Source organism: Dermochelys coriacea, chromosome 26 (genome assembly GCF_009764565.3).
Source record: "Dermochelys coriacea isolate rDerCor1 chromosome 26, rDerCor1.pri.v4, whole genome shotgun sequence".
NCBI classification, from domain to species: Eukaryota; Metazoa; Chordata; order Testudines; family Dermochelyidae; genus Dermochelys; species Dermochelys coriacea.
The window spans coordinates 3301392-3321641 of record NC_050093.1 but is presented as its reverse complement, the minus strand read 5'-3'; the positions used below and the strand labels follow the sequence as shown (position 1 = coordinate 3321641).

Here is a 20250-nt window from a genome sequence, read left to right as displayed (position 1 = left end):
GGACCCAGGGTTCAACAATTCCTAACCTGGCGTTTAGATATTCAAGATAACTCAAGTTTACTAACACGGGGCTTACACCGCAATGTAGATGTACCCTCAGTGGCCCCAATCTCTCAACATTCAAAATATTACATATCCAGTTTTGTAGGAAAACAAGCTAAATCTTTCCTTTCTTTTGTGTTGCTGCTTTTGCTTTTCAACACACACAGAGTAATATTTTTCACAAATGCTACCCTTAGTCTAACGGGTATGTAATGAACTGTTGATAGATGACAACAATCATGACTGACTGCTATTATATCTTGTTCTGTGAGTGGCAGGATGAATAGTGTGAATTCATTCCAGAGTGAATGAATTCCTTCAAAGCACCTTTCATAAAACAGGAGCCTTCAAAGCAGGGTTATTGTCTCCAGCAAAGCTTCGATATTGGTCTAATTTATTTTTCAGATGCAGGGTTTGTGTCCTTGGTGTAAGTCTACTGAAATTCAGTGGAGATACACCAGAGATAACTTTGGCTCTTAGATTTCAATATAAAGAGGATGTCTTAGAAAAACAATAGCTTCCTTTACAGCATCGACTAATCATACTGCATTGTGGGGTATAATGCATGGTTTTATTGCTGTCAACTGGTGGCCACACAGTAGAGTGGAACTTAGCCCATTATTTGAATCTCCCACTGAGTAGCTGGATTTTCTGCACCTAAGAATCCACCAGAATCCATAGGCAGCAGCACTCTGAGGAAATCCAACAGAGATCCACCGAATAGGTCAACAAGTAGGAGCTGCACTGAGCCAGTCTTACAAATTAATTGCCACATCATTGTTTGTCTGAGCCATGCTAGGATATTTTCTACATCTTAGAGGATTTGATCCCACCTCATCACCTGGCATCCACTCTACCTTTCTCCTACTAAGCAGGGTAAAATACCAGCACAATGCTGGTATTATACCACTTTCAAGACCGATTCCAGTTGCATTACATTCCAACTGTTTCCTGGAAGATAGATACTTTAATTTCACAAGTTTTTGAGCTGTGGCTTCATTTAATAAGGGCATTTTGGAATTGACAGTGTGTACTGGAGCCCTGAGAAATGAACTAAAATAATGTCTATCTACTGAGCAGATCACATTAGCAGTGCAAGGCAAGGGAAATCCATTTTGTAAGTTACCTTAATACACTTGGACATTTTATGTACCTCTTATTTGGAAGTAACTTTACAAGAAAAATATAATAGGCAGCAGGTTTATCTGAGGGCTTTTCCCTCCCTCCCCAAATTCGGCTCAATTTCCTATGGCGCCTGGTCGGGAATAGTTTTTGCAAAATGTATTTTGGGTTTTTTGGTGGAAAAATATCTATTAATTGAAAGTGAAATGTCCCAGCAATGTATCAGTTTTGATGAAACTTTCAATGGGCTGGTTTCTCAGGTCCAGGATGGAATTTTGGGTCATATGAGAGACACACACCCCCTCCCCGCTCCCAGAACAGACAGTTGCCCAGTGATCAGGACATTCACCTGCGATGTGGGAAACTCAGATTCAAGTCCCTGCCCTGTCTGCTTTACATCTTCCACATCGCTAACCATCAGGCTGTTCTGGTGATGGACTTCTCTCAGTCTCTCTTGCTGGAGCTGTTCACTGCATATAAATCATTTATTGGGCCAGGAAGAGGGATGGATTTTATAGCCTGCTGGTTAGGGGACAGAATCAGACAGAACAGGGACTTAAACCTGGATCCCCCTACATCCTAGGTGAGTGCCCTAACCACAAGGCTATTGGCTATTCTGGGGTGGTCTCGGTCTCTCTCTCTCTCTCTTTGGTTTTTTCTGAAAAACCACGGAAGGTATCAATTTCATCCCAATGCAGAACAAAACCTTTATTTAATGTATTTATTTATTTTGCAAAACAGAATTCTTGTTTTCCAGCCAGTTCTACTGCTATACACCAGGCTATCTGCACTACTCTTTAGTCCTGCCCCCCACAACTACCCTCCTGGTAGTCCTTCTGGGGAGGATTATGACTCAGATACATGATTTAAGCAAAAGAGGTGACATGAACATCTCGGAGGGCTTAATGCTACTTGGTACCAGTGAAAGTTGAAGGATGCTCAGCACCCTGAAAGAGTAAGCTCTAATCGCTAATTCCCCAGTTCTGCACTGCCCCACTCATTGGGCTCAACTGTTCACTGATGTGCCCTGGGTACCCTATTTCCTCTCAACAGATTCAGCCCCTTCGTGCTGCTGGGACTGGAGTGGATTCAATCACATGTGTCCACGAAATACAGGCTCCAGTGTGGTGGAGGCAGGGAACAAGGTCTGGTTAGCCTTCTCCTCTTGCCTCCGGGGCTGCTGGGGAGTCACTCCGTCCTGAAGGATGCCTCATGGGGTAAGCTGTGGGCTCAGGATCTCCCTCCCCTCCCCCTCTTCCCTCGCCCCCCCCCCATTGACGAGCTCTGCATTATACAACTGGCCAGGTGCATTTAAACGCCACGGTTCATTTTAAGTGACATGTCCCACTCCAGCTGATCTACAGAGGTTTATGAATCTGCTACAGCTACTAAAGAACAGATTCACTGCTTTACTTCACATGCTAAAGACTCATGCTTTTGGTGGCTAAAGTGCTGCATACAAACTCCCCTACCAGCCCTGGTGGAGTCATCTACTCATTATTGACTTATTCACTTTCTTGAAGCAACACATATCGGCCCCAGCCACAGGCGGGATACTGGCCCTGTCGAGACGAGGGACTTTTTTTCCTTCTAGTTTCTGTGTATAGGAAATGAGTCTTTAATTTCAGCCTTGGAGAAAGTAATTTTCCAGCCTGCCACATATAATCCTGTTTGTTTTCAAGGCAGTGAGGATCCATATTGATTTAAGTAGCACACTGATCCTTCTCTCCATTTAATTAGCATTTCTCTCTCTCTCTTTTAAAAACAACAGGAGCTCAACAACACAAGATCAAACAAATTCAGATTCTTGTGCACTATGTGACGCTTATTAAAAATTCATAAATATCTCGGATATTTCTTCCACAGCTCTGCTGTGTCCATTATAGAAGGCAGTAACACAGCAGCCAAGACAGTGCTGCAGTAAGACTAAGTCTTTGCCTTAAGAAATCAAGATCCAGTCTATGTAATAATGATCACAAAAGACAAGCTATCAGTTGGACTGTACTGATGAACTGTTTTCAGATACTGTGTATTGTTCACATTTGCATGGCATTTGAAGCATTTTTACAAACCGCTTGTTAATACAATCTAAGATAAATCTTGATCTTCCACTTAAACTACAGCTATTTATTATACTGGTTATCCAGATGCCACATTTCATCCTCTTTTTGCATGCATGATGTGGATCTGGGATCCAGTGGTGTATCTTTACATATTTTAGAAAGGATACTACTGGAGCTTCTCTCTTATTCTATACCACTTCCCCCTATGGAAATAACTTTCTAGCATAAAAATCTAACTATCTAATCTACATATCACAAAACCAAAGCAAACCAAATCAAAAATGTTAAAAGAACATTAAGTTTGCAAGGTCAAGCACTAAAGAAATGTCAGAACTAAAGTTGCTCCTGCAACCTTAATTCAGCCTCCTTGGGAGTATGTATTATGATACAATCTTTAATTGCATGATCACATACTGTAGTTTCCATAAGACTCCTGCCTCATTCAGTACCCCAGATGGACTGTGCTTTAGGAATGAGGCTGTTGTTTGTAGGACCTCTCCTCTGCTTCATTTCTGGCAGAAGTTGGAGGGTGTGCAGTAAATGATGTAGTAAACTGCAGGAAGAGAAAGGATGTCTGTCTCAGTTAAGGCTGTTGAATGTCACCCTGGAGAACCAGACTCTATCCCTGCTTCTCACTGAGTTCCTTTGTGATGCTGACCAAGACATAAATCAAGCTTTTCTCAGGTAGCCACAGCTCAGTACACTTTTAAGTGCCTATTGAAGACCCAGCACTGATTGTAAAGTGTCAAGCACATAGTGGATGCTTGCAACTGTATGTAAATCATCATAATAAAAACCGCAGATGCAGCTACAAGGGAGAATTTGGAACCCAGTTCAGATCCTACAGAAGTAAAATGGCCTTGCCTGTATGCCCAAGAATTTTTTGAGGAAAACTTTTGCTGGATAAAGTTAAAAAACGTATTAGAGTTGCAACGGCAGGACATCTGCCAGATTGCATCTGATTGGAGCCTTTTGTTCCTGCAAATGAAGTGATAGCATGTGATAAAAGTCTACCACTTATTAGATTCATTGTTGGTTTTGGTTTTGTTTTACTTTGACCATTCTGGATTTCACAGGTTTGAAAAATTAAGCCTGATAAATTAAATGCTGGGATACAGAGCTAGGCAGAGCTGGCAGACTGTTCAATATTTCTTCTTGTTTTTTGCACAGCGCAGAAATGCTATATCTGCAGTCAACAATTTGATCTTTACTGATACAGTATCAGAACATCTCTAAATTCTATCTGCATGGCTGACTGGTATGCTATAGAATTCTGTATAAGGCTGCGCAAATCTTGATTTCCCCTTGGCACAGTGAAAGCCAAATCTATATACAAATTGTATAAGACCTGGGAGGGACAAATCCTATTTCATATACCAAGTCAAGACATTCCATGTAGAGATCCCAGAATGCACTGCAGAACAGCACTGGTTCTGCTGTAGGCAGGTGACCTCTGCACGTAAAAACGAAGCAAGGGTTAACCCTTAGCATTTATGGCCTTGTTTAATCCCCCATTCGGCTGTATAGTGAAGTCACCAGCAATGGCACCATTAGTGATTGTTATTTGTATTCCAGTAGCACCTACAAAACCCAATCAAGAATGGGGTTCCTTTGTGCTAGGCTCTGTACAAACCCATAGTAAGAGACAGTCCATGCCACAAAGAGTTATAGTCTAAATTGATAAACCAGACACAGGGAATATTATTCCCTTTTACAGATGAGGAACTGAGAGATTAAGGCACTGACCTAAAGTCACACAGAGCATCTGTGGCAGAGTCCAGACTTAAACCCAGATCTCCTGAGTGCAGTCCAGTACATAGACCACAAGATACACTGATTCTGCAGTTAAGGTTGCAGAATATTGTAGTCTTTCTCCAACTGCACACATCTCCCCACTTAAGATAATGCAGACAGACACCGGTGGGGGAGGATATGATTTTCTGCAGTGCTGAGCATCCACAGCTCCCTTTGTCTTCAATGCTGCTGCAGGCGCTCAGCACCGCTTAGCACAAGGCTTGAGGTTAACATGCATTTGAGTGATTGCTTGCTTAGCCCCATGCATTTGGAGGCCATAGCCATACACAGCAAGCCAGGCCACATGTTTTATTGAACGAGCTGCCTTTTCAAATAATTGCATCTCCATACCCTTCTGCTGCAGACACTTCCAAAATGCCTTCAGACACCTATGCTGTGCCAGATAAAACTCACTGGGAATTAGGATGTTTGTCTCCTGCTGTGTGTTTTGAATCTCAGGAGATGAAAATAAATAAATAAAAAGCCCTTTAGTTTCCTTCTGAACCACAGTGCAAACACTTAAGACTTGAAACGAGTAGTTGGAACAGCTTGGTTCACTTGCTCCATGCAAATATCAAGATTAACAAAGAGATTAATTATATCCCCGTTTTTCTCCTTACAAAGGACACAAGGGGTCTTAGAATAACAAAAATACCCCAGGATTAATATTGATAATGTGATGCTGAGCAGTACAAAAGCAACTCTTTTTTATGTAGGAAGGGGAGGAAAAATTGTCAAGAGTTCTTTAGAAGCATAAATACACATTAAATGAGGAAGTCTCATAGGATGTGCTTTTGCTGTCTGGGAAAGGGAACAGCAAAGTGCATTGGTCTCAAGAGATGAAATCAAGCAACAAGATTCAGATCCAGAGCTGCATTTGGAACACGACAGTGCCTGGGATTGTTCATATATGGGGGGTTCATTTGGCTCATCTAACAGCCTCAAAGTTCAGGATTGTTTGGATCTGAGGTCTTGGGGAAGGTCTGTGTGTGTTTTATTAGCAAGATATGCACATTAAACAGGGATGGGTGGAGTTGTTCAGAAACAAAAATCCTTCACCACCATGCCCAGACCTTTGCCTATTGAAGAGCCAAACAGAAGCCAAACTTTTGAAGCTTGGCCAGCCACATGAACTCATGAAATACAGTGAGAGAGAGAAGCTGTTTTACAGCATATCTGCCTGGGATGGAGTTGGAAGTACTAGAAAATTGTGAGTTTTTAGACCAGAAAGATTTTCACAGTCTGGGATTCCCTTTTTGTATATTTGTCTAAATGGGACACAGACTTAACCCAGCACTAAATAACATATACAGCTTAGGTACAGTACTGTACTGAGATCACAGAAGCGTTGCCAGCTCTCCTGATTTTATCATGAGTCTTGTATTATTTGGTGTATGCATTAAAGCCCCACCTACTGGAGATGAGAACTTCAGAATTTTTATTTATTTATTTATTTTTAAAGTAAGTTACTAGACCTTGTGGTTGTGGAGAAAAGCTTGGATATATGAGGTGAGTGTACCTTTAAGGTTCAAAAACCAGACAGTAAAGGAAGAGAAGCCAAAATATATTTTTAAAAATATCTCATGAAATTTAAGTCAAACCTCATTATTTTGGAGGGTCTGGTTGATGTTTTTAAATGTTTGAAATTGATAACATCCAAATTTGAATCCCAAATTATACAATGACAGACAGACAGATAAACAAAGCCTCATCAGAATCAACAGTCATGCAAATTTTTCAGCAAAGTACATGCTCATTCAACTCTTGAAATACACAGTTTTACAAAGTAAAGTTTCAGAGTAGCAGCCTATTCGCAAAAAGAAAAGGAGTACTTGTGGCACCTTAGAGACTAACAAATTTATTTGAGCATAAGCTTTCGTCAGCTACAGCTCACTTCATCGGATGCATTTGGTGGAAAAAACAGAGGGGAGATTGATATACACACACAGAGAACATGAAACAATGGGTTTTATCATACACATTGTAAGGAGAGTGATCACTTAAGATGAGCCATCACCAGCAGCGAGGGGGGGGAGGAGGAAAACCTTTCATGGTGATAATCAAGGTTGGCCATTTCCAGCAGTTAACAAGAACATCTGAGGAACAGTGGGGGGTGGGGTGGGGGGAGAAATAACATGGGGAAATAGTTTTACTTTATGTAATGACTCATCCATTCCCAGTCTCTATTCAAGCCTAAGTTAATTGTATCCAGTTTGCAAATTAATTCCAGTTTGGCAGTCTCTCGTTGGAGTCTGTTTTTGAAGTTTTTTTGTTGAAGGATAGCCACTCTCAGGTCTGTAATCGAGTGACCGGAGAGATTGAAGTGTTCTCCGACTGGATTTTGAATGTTAGAATTTTTGACGTCTGATTTGTGTCCATTTATTCTTTTACGTAGAGACTGTCCAGTTTGACCTATGTACATGGCAGAGGGGCATTATTGGCACATGATGGCATATATCACATTGGTAGATGCACAGGTGAATGAGCCTCTGATAGTGTGGCTGATGTGATTAGGTCCTATGATGGTGTCCCCTGAATAGATATGTGGACACAGTTGGCAACGGGCTTTGTTGCAAGGATAGGTTCCTGGGTTAGTGGTTCTGTTGTGTGGTGTGTGGTTGCTGGTGAGTATTTGCTTCAGATTGGGGGCTGTCTGTAAGCAAGGACTGGCCTGTCTCCCAAGATCTGTGAGAGTGATGGGTCGTCCTTCAGGATAGGTTGTAGATCCTTGATGATGCGTTGGAGAGGTTTTAGTTGGGGGCTGAAGGTGATGGCTAGTGGCGTTCTCGTTATTTTCTTTGTTGGGCCTGTCCTGTAGTAGGTGACTTCTGGGTACTCTTCTGGCTCTGTCAATCTGTTTCTTCACTTCAGCAGATGGGTATTGTAGTTGTAAGACTGCATGATAGAGATCTTGTAGGTGTTTGTCTCTGTCTGAGGGGTTGGAGCAAATGCAGTTATATCATAGAGCTTGGCTGTAGACAATGGATCGTGTGGTGTGGTCTGGATGAAAGCTAGAGGCATGTAGGTAGGAATAGCGGTCAGTAGGTTTCCGATATAGGGTGGTGGTTATGTGACCATCGCGTATTAGCACTGTAGTGTCCAGGAAGTGGATCTCTTGTGTGGACTGGTCCAGGCTGAGGTTGATGGTGGGATGGAAATTGTTGAAATCATGGTGGAATTCCTCAAGAGCTTCTTTTCCATGGGTCCAGATGATGAAGATGTCATCAATGTAGCGCAAGTAGAGTAGGGGCATTAGGGGACGAGACCTGAGGAAGCGTTGTTCTAAGTCAGCCATAAAAATGTTGGCATACTGTGGGGCCATGCGGGTACCCATCGCAGTGCCACTGATTTGAAGGTATACATTGTCCCCAAATGTGAAATAGTTATGGGTGAGGACAAAGTAAAGTTTGTTGTTGTTGTTGTTGTTTTTAAAAAAAAGAAGAAAAGAAACCTCAACACCCTGAAGGGCAATGCCATCTGTTGAAAATTACTTAGCTCTTGCTGGGGGCAAGGCTGGGAACTTACTCTTTGAATACTAAAATGAATGTGAAACTCCAGAATTCTTCCTGATGTCACTTGGGCTGCTTCTGTACATTTCAGCAAGCACCCTGCATTCATCTCTACAAGTAACATGTGCAGTGCATCTTATAAATCAGAACTTGCATGTCACCTGTGGTTTGATCTGCAAAGTGTGTTTTATTTGCAGCACAAGTATGAACCCTAGCTACTGCATAGTTATCACTGATGAGCTGTGTTACATGAAGAATGCACGCTGGCTTATGACTGGGGCTTCTACGACTAAGAGAGAAAAATAGGAGTAAACAGTTCGTGCTTAGTGGACTTCTCTTCAGAGTGGTTGTGCAAAGCCAAAGAACCACAGTTTTGAGAATTTAAATTAGCTTTAAATTGCTCACAGGCCATCTGCATGCAGGGTATCTCACCCATTGTGCAGTTTAATGTGTGAAGTATAAGGAACTTCAGCTGCAAATTCAACTTGATCAGCAAAGTCTGCAGCTGCAGTTAAAAAAACAAAAACAAAGACAAAGTCCCAAAATAATAAGAACTATATCGGCAAAATTCACCTCACCACTAATGCCACATACAAAGCAGAGAGTAAACTGTACATCATTGTTACTAAACATTGCAACTCAATCAGCCGAGTCTGCGACAGCTTCACCTGAAAAAGCACATTGCTTATTTACAGCAATGAACAGATCAAAGCACAAGTTATGAGGTTTAATCATGAGTTTATGCAACTGGACCGCTGATGTGTGTGCACATGAAATGGGTTACGTACAGAAAGTTTGGTAAATGAATCAAAAAACAGTTTTGAAAGGAATTACAGAAGCTGGAGATGGGTAACACTTATGAAAGCATTAAATTCATCCTCTTTGCTGGGGACAGTGAAGGTTTATTCCTGGCTGTAAAGACAGATTAAGGTAATCTGTGGCCCCTGGATCATGACAACATGGTGCCATGGTCCCGCGCCCATGCCTTGGCCACACCTACATCTGGAGTTCAAGTGGCAGGGTCCTTCCCCCCTCCCAGAAAGGCCAGGGCAATGACTTGAGGGTCCCTTTGTCATATTAGGAGCAGCAGCAAGATCTCCCCTCCCTTTGTGATATCAAGGTTGTCAGCAAGGGATTCTCTTTCCTCCGGCATGGTAGCAGAGAGGTAACCTAGTACTTACTCCAGTAGCTGATATGTATATACTTGGTTGTGTGGCCTAGACACCCCATACTTTCCCCCACCTCCCACATAGAGTCCTCAGCTGGGGTTGTTTTAATGGGACTTTCTTGGAGAAAGAAAAGGAATACTTGTGGCACTTTAGAGACTAACAAATTTATTTGAGCATCCGATGAAGTGAGCTGTAGCTCACGAAAGCTTATGCTCAAATAAATTTGTTAGTCTCTAAGGTGCCACAAGTACTCCTTTTCTTTTTGTGGATACAGACTAACACGGCTGCTACTCTGAAACCTTTCTTGGAGAAGTGAGTCTTGCAGTTAATACCTCATTGAGCTGCATGGGGAGTTCATACCTCTCAGTTATTGTATCAAAGTGTCTGCAGACTCAGGCAGATGCTGCATTAGTTATATTTGGGTCACATCTTAAAGCTTTTCTTCACAACCATGGAAGCTACAAAAAACATTTTTAATGGAAGCTAAAATTCATCATGTGTCTCCAGAAACGGGCATGAGGAATTCGCCTATATTACCTATGCTTTAATCTAGCCTTCTGCAACAGAACATTTTCTACTGCTTTTCTTTGCTTGTTTCTAGCTCCATGGATTATTCTGAAAAAATTAAACAGAATCTAAATCTAAAAAGGACTTCTTTATTTGTCTTCTTTTAACACTCACTATCATACATGTTATTAATGTGGGACTATTTACCAAAACATCTGAAAATGCAGAATACTGAAAACAAGTAAGATGAAGCCAATTATTAAAACAAGCATAAAACCATGAAAATATGACCACATCATGCCTGAAACAAATAGTTTTTTTAACCTACATTAATAAGGGTATGGGTTTGGGTCAAGCGTAACAACCCAGGAAGAACTTCCATGATTTTTCACAGACTGACAGGGTAAGCTATTTCATAGCTCTGAGGCCATTAAGGAAAAGATATGTAGAGTACCCCTACTAAAATGATAGCCATTTTCATCTAACATTGAACAACAAAGTTGCTTAAAACAAGGAAATCAGTATTGCTCCAAAAGCTACACTCTCTCTTTCTGCTTCACTGCAGAGCTTCAATAGGGAACCTTCCCTACCTCCTTCTTCATTTAAAGATGCAATACACATATCCACACAGCCCTTACAACTCCACTGTTCAAGAACTTCAACCCCTCTTACATCTATGAGGGAGACAGATGTTCAGAAAAGTGTCTGTAACCCAATCTATTAAGTGCTTTAAAAACCAGCACATGAACATCAAAGGCCCCATGGCACTTCATATAAAAATTAGGGTTTGTCTGGATGTCCTTAGACAAAAATCTCCCTTTCAGTTGCTACACAAGTTAGTTACTAACCTCCAAACTGGAACTGAATGCATTTCAGTGGTGCAGTGTATATCAGTATGTAGCAGGCAGTGGATGCAAGAGGAAGTGCAGTCTGGCTGATACAACATGGGGCAGTCAAGAGACTCAGGTTTTATTCCTGGCTCTTCCACTGACTTACTGGGTGAACTTGGGTATATGGTTAAAGACACATTTCTGGGTTCCTGGGTTCCTAGAAAATTTGGGTCAGATTTTTCAGACATAACTCCACTTGGGGCGGATGGTGTGTGTGTGTGTGTGTGTGTGTGTCTCAATGGAAGCTGCAGATGTTCAACATCTCCAAAACTCAGGGGCCCAATGTCTCAAAAAATGAGACACTCTAAAATAGAGCAAGTTTTTGGCCTTAATTTCTCAGGACATAAGGTTCCCCAACTGTGATATGGGGGGGGAGATAACACAGTTCACAGTTATTATAGTGATGGGTGCAATATAAAGACCAAGGTACAAGAGAACAGAATCATTCAAACAACATACAACAGGATTAGCATCCCTATTATGTTAATAGAAGTTTGAGTATGAAAATCTCATGAGAATATATATGTACCATTCATTTTCACAAAATGAACATTACCAGCTAATGAATTTCAAATTACGAGTAGTCCCTATGCAGTGTAATATTTCTCAATTTAGAAACTGAGAGAAATACCTATCTAGCATCTCCAGAATAGAACAGTGAAATGTAACCACAGATCTCACCCAGCTCTATTAAACAGGTGAATTTAGTTCCAATTTGCATTGGCATTTTGATGCATTTTCTTTTAATGAGGACGACTCGAGACAAACTGACACTGGATTGATACAGATTGAGGAACCACACAACAGCTAAAGCACCAGATGTAATTCATGCTCCTTGGGTTGTCACCTAATGGTGCCATTATGCCCCAGCAATCATGATGTTCAATCCCATCCAGGATATGACAACCCTTGAAGCACATTTGATATCCAAAGCACAACAATCACTTATAAATGTTAATTGTCATTAAATCAGCTATTAGGACTCTAAAGTTAACTGCATTTCATTAGCATTATTTTTATGCACTTGTTTTCAAAAGTACATTTTTCTTTCCTTTTGTGCTGGTGAAAGGTCCTGGATCGTCAGTCTTGAAAGCAGATATCTTCTATTTCACCCACAGTTCAGCAAAAGCACTTAAGTGCATGCCTAAAGTTAAGAATGTGCTTAAGTGCTTTGCTGAAATAGGGCCTTATGTATGGCATGGGCCATAGCAATCCAATTTTCCTGCACCCGCAACTGCCATGCCAATGTGCCCCAACTTTTTTCTTCAAGTACCACCTCTTAGGATATGTCTACACTCCACATTCGTACATGTGTTTTAGACTAAACCCCTCTACCATCCATGCACATCCTTTCAGCATATGCTCACATGTGCTTTTGAACCCATGCTTGCTTACACAGCTGGGGGTACAGGATATGGCCCATTTTTCACTTTAAGGCATGCTCTTACCTGCTCACTTTGTAGTGAGGATGCAGTTAAAGCATGTGTAGCTGAGCATGTGTTTAGATTGTCCACCACCACCACCAAAGAATTCCCAAGATCTGTATGTTCTGGCCCTTTTACCTACTTACTTTCTATAGTCAGGCACTATTCTCTGTTAACCTCTGGCTTCTCCAAGGGGTGTGATTACCAGCTAGAATATCAATCTTGCTGGTCAATTTTATGAGATGGACCCCTGTAGGGAATGGACTGAGGCTGCTAATTTAGTTCACAAAACTACATTTCCATTCTATTCCATATACTTTTTCATATTTGTTATAAAATGCAACAAATCCATGACCACTTAGAATTTCATGTTTGTCACTATGCTGCACACTATGGCCTGTCAGAATCTCAGAGAGGTTATCCTCTTGTTCCAAAAGCACAAGCTCCTACCAGTCACCCTAAAGGAGACTCTTCCAGGGCTGTTTTCAGTATAGGATTTCTGACACACTGTCAAACAGTTCTGATTCCATCCAGTAAAAAGCAGCAGTTCAAGTAAATGCAAACAATAAATGTTTGTCATTTTTAAGCCTGTCTTCTAGCACTGATTTTTGAGCATTTGTTTTTAAAGGAAAACTTTATGTTTCACCTATTATTGGCAATTTCCTTGATTTTGTCTGATTAAGTCAGACCTTTAATGACATTTTAACTTTTTTCGTGGGGGGTATAGCGGTTTAAGGTAACAGCCCATTTTATATACTGGGTGCAACAGAGACAGAACATAATACATATAATTATGCAGTTTGCAAATGTGACAGCTCTGATGCTACTGCAGTGCAAGTCTATGCAGTTAAATTAAAATTATAATGATGGTAATTACACTAATTAGCTCTTTTTTCTAGTTTGTTACCAGCAAAGTTTTGCATATTTGCATGAACAACAGCTACTACAGCTTCCCCCTAAAAATCCACCATAACCAACACACTGAATAGCTGATTTAGCACAGGCCTTAATCACAAGTAATGTTCAGAGATAAAAAGGCAGAAGCCAAAGGTGTAAGGCTTAAAACCCATACAATGTTTTTCATAAATTATTTACATGCACAGTCTAGAAACTGTAATGCTTAGATGTTTAGACACAAAGAGGGTGAAATATTTAATGAAATCCACAAAAAGCACTACAATTATATGCAACAAGAAGTTGCTCGGCACATGACATGAAAACAGCTATGCCTCTAATTCTCTAGCAGTCAACCAATGCTTTAGATGAAGCCTGTTCTCCAAAATGCTTGCGAGTTACACTATTACCATGTAAAAATGTGGAAAGTGCAAATGCACCACGTATGCAAAAACTGGGGAGACAGGCCCTAAATCCCACCAAGATTTATGCATGTGTTGAACTTTATGACCTTTTAGGATACTCTCTGATATCATAGTTAATGGTAAGCACGTGCATATGGCTTTACAAGAGAAAGGCCATATTGTCCTCAAAATTGCTACTATGTATTTCAAAACTATTATCATCATTATTATTATAATAATAGGTTTCAGAGTAGCAGCCGTGTTAGTCTGTATTCGCAAAAAGAAAAGGAGTACTTGTGGCACCTTAGAGACTAACAAATTTATTAGAGCATAAGCTTTTGTGAGCTACAGCTCACTTCATCCGATGAAGTGAGCTGTAGCTCACGAAAGCTTATGCTCTAATAAATTTGTTAGTCTCTAAGGTGCCACAAGTACTCCTTTTCTTTTTATTATAATAATAGTAGCAGTTACCATCTGTCTACACAGCCCATGGCAGTGAACCTCCCAGACAGGGTCAATATACTTCCCCTTCTTCCACTAGGACCTATACATATACTCTGGGATTGTCTAGATAGAAAGATGGAAAGTTAGTGCATGGCAAGCTGCAGTGTAAATCTGAAATGCACTAGCAGGCTTTGTGCTAACTGACCATATGGACCCTGCTACCATGTACTAAAAGTTCCCTACTGAGTTTTAATCTACTTCCATTTAAAACTGCATTAAGACCAGAAGACCTTGAAGCCTAAATAGACAAGGAACAATAAGAGGGAAAACAAAGACACAAATGGTGAAATCCAGGCTTTTTTGAAGTCACTGGGAGTTTCCCCCACTGACTTTAGCGGGGCTAGGATTTCACCAAGAGAGATTTAAGTTCTCACTGGGACACTGCAGAGCCAGGAACAGAACCCTCTCCGGACTCCCACTTTCCAAAATGAATAATAATGTGTCAATCAAAAAGGTAGAGTTAATTGAAAAATGCCAGTTATTTTTTATGTTTCAGACATTTTAAAAAATAATGGGTTTTTTTTTAACTTCCCACAAAAATGTTTCACAGATTTTCAGTTTTCAAAAATCATTTTTAGGAAATCATTATTTTTGGTTTCTGGAAAATTTCAAACAAAATTAAATAATTTCACAAATATTTTGATCCAAAAGCCTTTTTTTGGGGGGGTGCCATAAAATGTGCTCTGAGGACATGATTTACACCAACTCTGCTTTTAAAACCAGTTTAACTTAATCTAAATCTGGCTGCTTCTTCTCTATGCCCAGCTAAATAACTGTTTGTTCTTCATTCATGTACCTGTCAGCAGAGTGCTTTAATATTAAATGGAGCCTTCCAGGGAACATCAGCCTGATATTCTTTGCTGTCTGACCTATGCATGGGAAATCTATACAGACTCCATATATAATTTTCAAAACCTCTCGTTTCTAAAAGGAATCAGGAATCCAAATCCTCTAGCATCTTTGAAAATCCCCACATTAATGCTATGTGGCTTTAGTTTCTTAAGACATTGCTTTCTGCAATGATACTTGAATATGCATGTAGCAACTTGGTACTTATCTAAAAGTAGATTTTCCTTTTATGGACACTGAGTTTCCCTCTAACAGATTTGCACAGTGTTGATTGCGTGATTTGCAAATTTGATAACACTTGAAAATGATCAAACCAAATATGATTAGGCTGGTTTGAAGGACTCTCTGTGTCAATAAGAGATTAGGCCTACAGTGTAAATGCATCCGATGAAGTGAGCTGTAGCTCACGAAAGCTTATGCTCAAATAAATTTGTTAGTCTCTAAGGTGCCACAAGTACTCCTTTTCTTTCAGTGTAAATAATGCGTCTTTAACAGTGAAAGTGGGATTGATAGTTGGATGCTAGGATTCAGATATGTAGTCTAGCTTCATAGCTATCAATTCAAACTATGAATGAAATGAAACTTTATGAATGATTGGGGCCAGCTTTTCCCCCAAGTGGCCATTGAAAAAGCTAAGCAGCAAACGAAACGTGTTATGCCAAATGTTTAGAGATTTGTGTTTAGTCCACAAAAAGAAAAGTATTTCAAGATTTTGTTCTCATTTTTCCTCCCAAAAGACAAAATTCCTCCTTTGAGGGTTTTTGCACTGTAAGGGATAATTACTTTATTATGTTGTTTATTTTTGCCTTCAGATTTTGTCACCGTTTGATTTTGAGATATTTATAAAACAAATGAACAAAAAACACCAGTGACTTAAAAAACCCCAATGGCATCCGCAGAAAAGTCTTTTGAAGGTAAAAATCATCTCTGACGTAAGCTATTTTGACCAGTTTTCTCTTGGTTCATAATTAAACTGAAATGATGGATCATTAATCATATCAGATTCAATGGAGTTTGGCATCAACTGTGTCAAATATGTTGCTTCTCCCAGTGCACTTATTACAGAGTAATTAGCACTAATGCATAATTTTGTTTCTGTACCAGGAATGAGGATTTCTGTAAGTAGAAATTTTGCCAGTCAAAAATGATTAGGGGCCTGATCCAAAGCCCACTGAATTCAATGGGAGTCTTTTCCTGGGCACTGAATTAGGCCTTGTCTTCCTAACAACACAGTTCTGGAACCTTTACTCACACTGAGCAACATTTATTTGCTCAATTCATCCCATTGAACTCACTGGGTTTCAGGAGTAAGATACTACTCAAAATCTGTAAAAGTTGCCGGATGAGGCCTCCAGATGGCCATCAGCAATGGGATGAAATGGATAATATTAGATGGATTTTAGATTTAGTTGGGGATTGGTCCTGCTTCGAGCAGCATGTTGGACTAGATGACCTCCTGAGGTCTCTTCCAACCCTAATCTTCTATGATTCTATGACTCACCTCATGAGGCAGGAGGGACTGACTGTATGATCCACTATAAGTTTTTTCCAACCCAAAGGATTCTGTGAAATTGTAGAGACAATTTGTGTGAGGGAATCTCTTTTTTTAGACCAACTTCTCTTGTCTCTAATATCCTGGGACTAACATGGCTACAACTATACTGCATACAACATCTGTGAAATTAGATACTCAACATCATTGCAAAGCATCTCATGGAAAATTAGGGCTAGTATTAGGTTTAAAACCATAGCATAATGGCACTCAAAGAAGGATTTCAAGCACCATGCTTAGATCGTAGATTCATGGCCTCTGCAAACATGTCTAAGGAAGGTAGCTATGCTGAAAAAATCTGCAGTGTTAGACACAGAAATGGCAGGGAGAAATTGGTCTGTCTGGTTTGAGGCTTGCTCAGAAAGTCACTTTCCTTTCTGCATCACCTATTTTCACAAGATGACAATGGACACAACTGGCATAAATCCCCAAAATGTTCCTTTTCAACTAAGGAAGGCTATGTGATTTCATGCAGAAGACAAGTGCGTGGGAATCAGGGGATCTGTGTTCTATTCCAAGCTCTGCCAGTGACCTGCTATATGATCTCAGACAAGTCGTTTTACTTCCTACCCTTTGTCTGAGCTTGGAAGCTTTTTGGGACACAGTATGTTTGCACTGCAGCTGTTTTTGAAGATTTCGACCTAAAAGTGGCAATTCTTCAACAGAAAAATGTCAAAAACAGACTCCAATGAGAGACTGCTGAATTGGAATCAATTTACAAACTGGATACAATTAACTTAGGCTTGAATAAAGACTGGGAGTGGATGTGTCGTTACACAAAGTAAAACTATTTACCCCTGTTTATTCCCCCCCACCCCCACCCCCCGTTCCTCATACATTCTTGTCAACTGCTGGAAATGGCCCACCTTGATTATCACTACAAAAGGTGCCCCCCACCACCCCACTCTCCTGCTGGTAATAGCTCACCTTACCTGGTTTCAGAGTAGCAACCGTGTTAGTCTGTATTCGCAAAAAAGAAAAGGAGTACTTGTGATACCTTAGAGACTACCAAATTTATTTGAGCATAAGCTTTCATGAGCTACAGCTCACTTCATCAGATGCATTCGGTGGAAAATACAGTGGGAAGATTTATATATACACACACAGAGAGAACATGAAACAATGGGTTTTATCATACACACTGTAAGGAGAGTGATCACTTAAGATGAGCCACCACCAGCAGGAAGGAGGGGAGGAAAGGAGGAAAACCTTTTGTGGTGATAAACAAGGTTGGCCATTTCCAGCAGTTAACAAGAACATCTAAGGAAGAGTGGGGCATGGGGTGGGGGGAGAAATAACATGGGGAAATAGTTTTACTTTATGTAATGACCCATCCACTCCCAGTCTCTATTCAAGCCTAAATTAATTGTATCCAGTTTGCAAATTAATTCCAGTTCGGCAGTCTCTCGTTGGAGTCTGTTTTTGAAGTTTTTTTGTTGAAGGATAGCCATTCTCAGGTCTGTAATCGTGTGACCGGAGAGATTGAAGTGTTCTCCGACTGGTTTTTTGAATGTTATAATTCTTCACGTCTGATTTGTGTCCATTTATTCTTTTACGTAGAGACTGTCCAGTTTGACCAATGTACATGGTAGAGGGGCATTGCTGGCACATGATGGCATATATCACATTGGTAGATGCGCAGGTGAATGAGCCTCTGATAGTGTGGCTGATGTGATTAGGCCCTATGATGGTATCCCCTGAATAGATATGTGGACACAGTTGGCAACGGGCTTTATTGCAAGGATAGGTTCCTGGGTTAGTGATTCTGTTGTGTGGTGTGTAGTTGCTGGTGAGTATTTGCTTCAGGTTGGGGGCTGTCTGTAAGCAAGGACTGGCCTGTCTCCCAAGATCTGTGAGAGTGATGGGTCGTCTTTCAGGATAGGTTGTAGATCCTTGATGATGCGTTGGAGAGTTTTAGTTGGGGGCTGAAGGTGATGGCTAGTGGCGTTCTCGTTATTTTCTTTGTTGGGCCTGTCCTGTAGTAGGTGACTTCTGGGTACCCTTCTGGCTCTGTCAATCTGTTTCTTCACTTCAGCAGATGGGTATTGTGGTTGTAAGAATGCTTGATAGAGATCTTGTAGGTGTTTGTCTCTGTCTGAGGGGTTGGAGCAAATGCGGTTATATCGTAGAGCTTGGCTGTAGACAATGGATCGTGTGATGTGATCTGGATGAAAGCTAGAGGCATGTAGGTAGGAATAGCGGTCAGTAGGTTTTACCATACACACTGTAAGGAGAGTGATCACTTAAGATGAGCTATTATCAGCGGGGGGGGGGGGAGCGGGGGAGGAAAACCTTTTGTGGTGATAATCAAGGTGGGCCATTTCCAGCAGTTAACAAGAAGGTCTGAGGAACAGTGGGGGGTGGGGTGCGGAGGAGAAATAACATGGGGAAAATAGTTTTACTTTGTGTAATGACCCACCCTTCCCAGTCTCTATTCAAGCCTAAGTTAATTGTATCCAGTTTGCAAATTAATTCCAATAGCTCATCTTAAGTGATCACTCTCCTTACAGTGTGTATGATAAAACCCATTGTTTCATGTTCTCTGTGTTTGTATATAAATCTCCCCACTGTATTTTCCACCGAATGCATCCAATGAAGTGAGCTGTAGCTCAAGAAAGCTTATGCTCACATAAATTTGTTAGTCTCTAAGGTGCCACAAGTCCTCCTTTTCTTTGTGCTTATACTGTGTCTGCCACAAAGACTGTGTTTGCCCCACTGTTGATTGGGTTTGTAGGTGTTCCTACACTAAATGAAATTAATAAATTACTGATGAGGCATAGGTGCTGGAACTAAGGGTGCTGGGGGAACTGCTGCACCCCTTGGCTTGAAGTGGTTTCCATCACATACAGGGTTTACAGTTTGTTTCAATGGTTCTCAGCACCCCCACTATACAAATTGTTCCAGCGCCCCTAGACAGGGGAGATCCTTTCTTCTGTTCTAACCACTAGGAAACAAAGAAATAGAACTCCTGGGCTCTATTTCCCATTCTGCCATTGACTTGTCCTGTGACCTGGGTATACCTCATTTTCTTTAACTGTAAAATAGACAGAGAAATATGTACAAGGAGATGAGGTCCTCAAATGGCAGGCACCACTTTATAGACGTCTGTGCACATGATTGTAATGTAGGATTTTCAAGTCTGCTCTATTTTTTATTATTCAATCTCTTTTGCAAGAGGTCAGCCAGGTCCCGCTTTATCCAGGTGTCTGGATATTTCTGTAGGCACTGGTGTGCCAGGGCACTAGGAAGAGGAGGAAGCAAGTTTAACCCAGTCTGTTATACTTTCACTGTATGCACCTTGCCATATCAAACATGATATTGTGCTGCCTTAAACAGAAGACATCAGAGACACAGGTTCCTATTATTACACTTAAAGGCTCATTGCCATGTAACTCAAGCCTCAGGTTAGGTGTTTGTACTTAAAAATGGATTTTGCAGAATCTAACATGAACAGAAATTTTTTTATAACTTGATTTTTATTTCAGTTAAAACTTTTTAAAAATGTAAACCTCCTCTTGCAGCACTGT

The 20250-nt window shown here is 40.7% G+C and overlaps 1 long non-coding RNA gene across 1 annotated transcript in view; it reads right to left on the bottom strand.

Annotated features, from left to right (window-relative positions):
- Positions 1 to 3150: 3150 nt before the first annotated feature.
- The window catches only part of LOC122457565, a 65145-nt gene continuing 48045 nt past the window's right edge, over positions 3151 to 20250 (bottom strand). The window contains exon 4 of the long non-coding RNA XR_006277166.1: positions 3151 to 3780. This is a non-coding gene — a long non-coding RNA (uncharacterized LOC122457565). The remainder of the gene's footprint in view (positions 3781 to 20250) is intronic.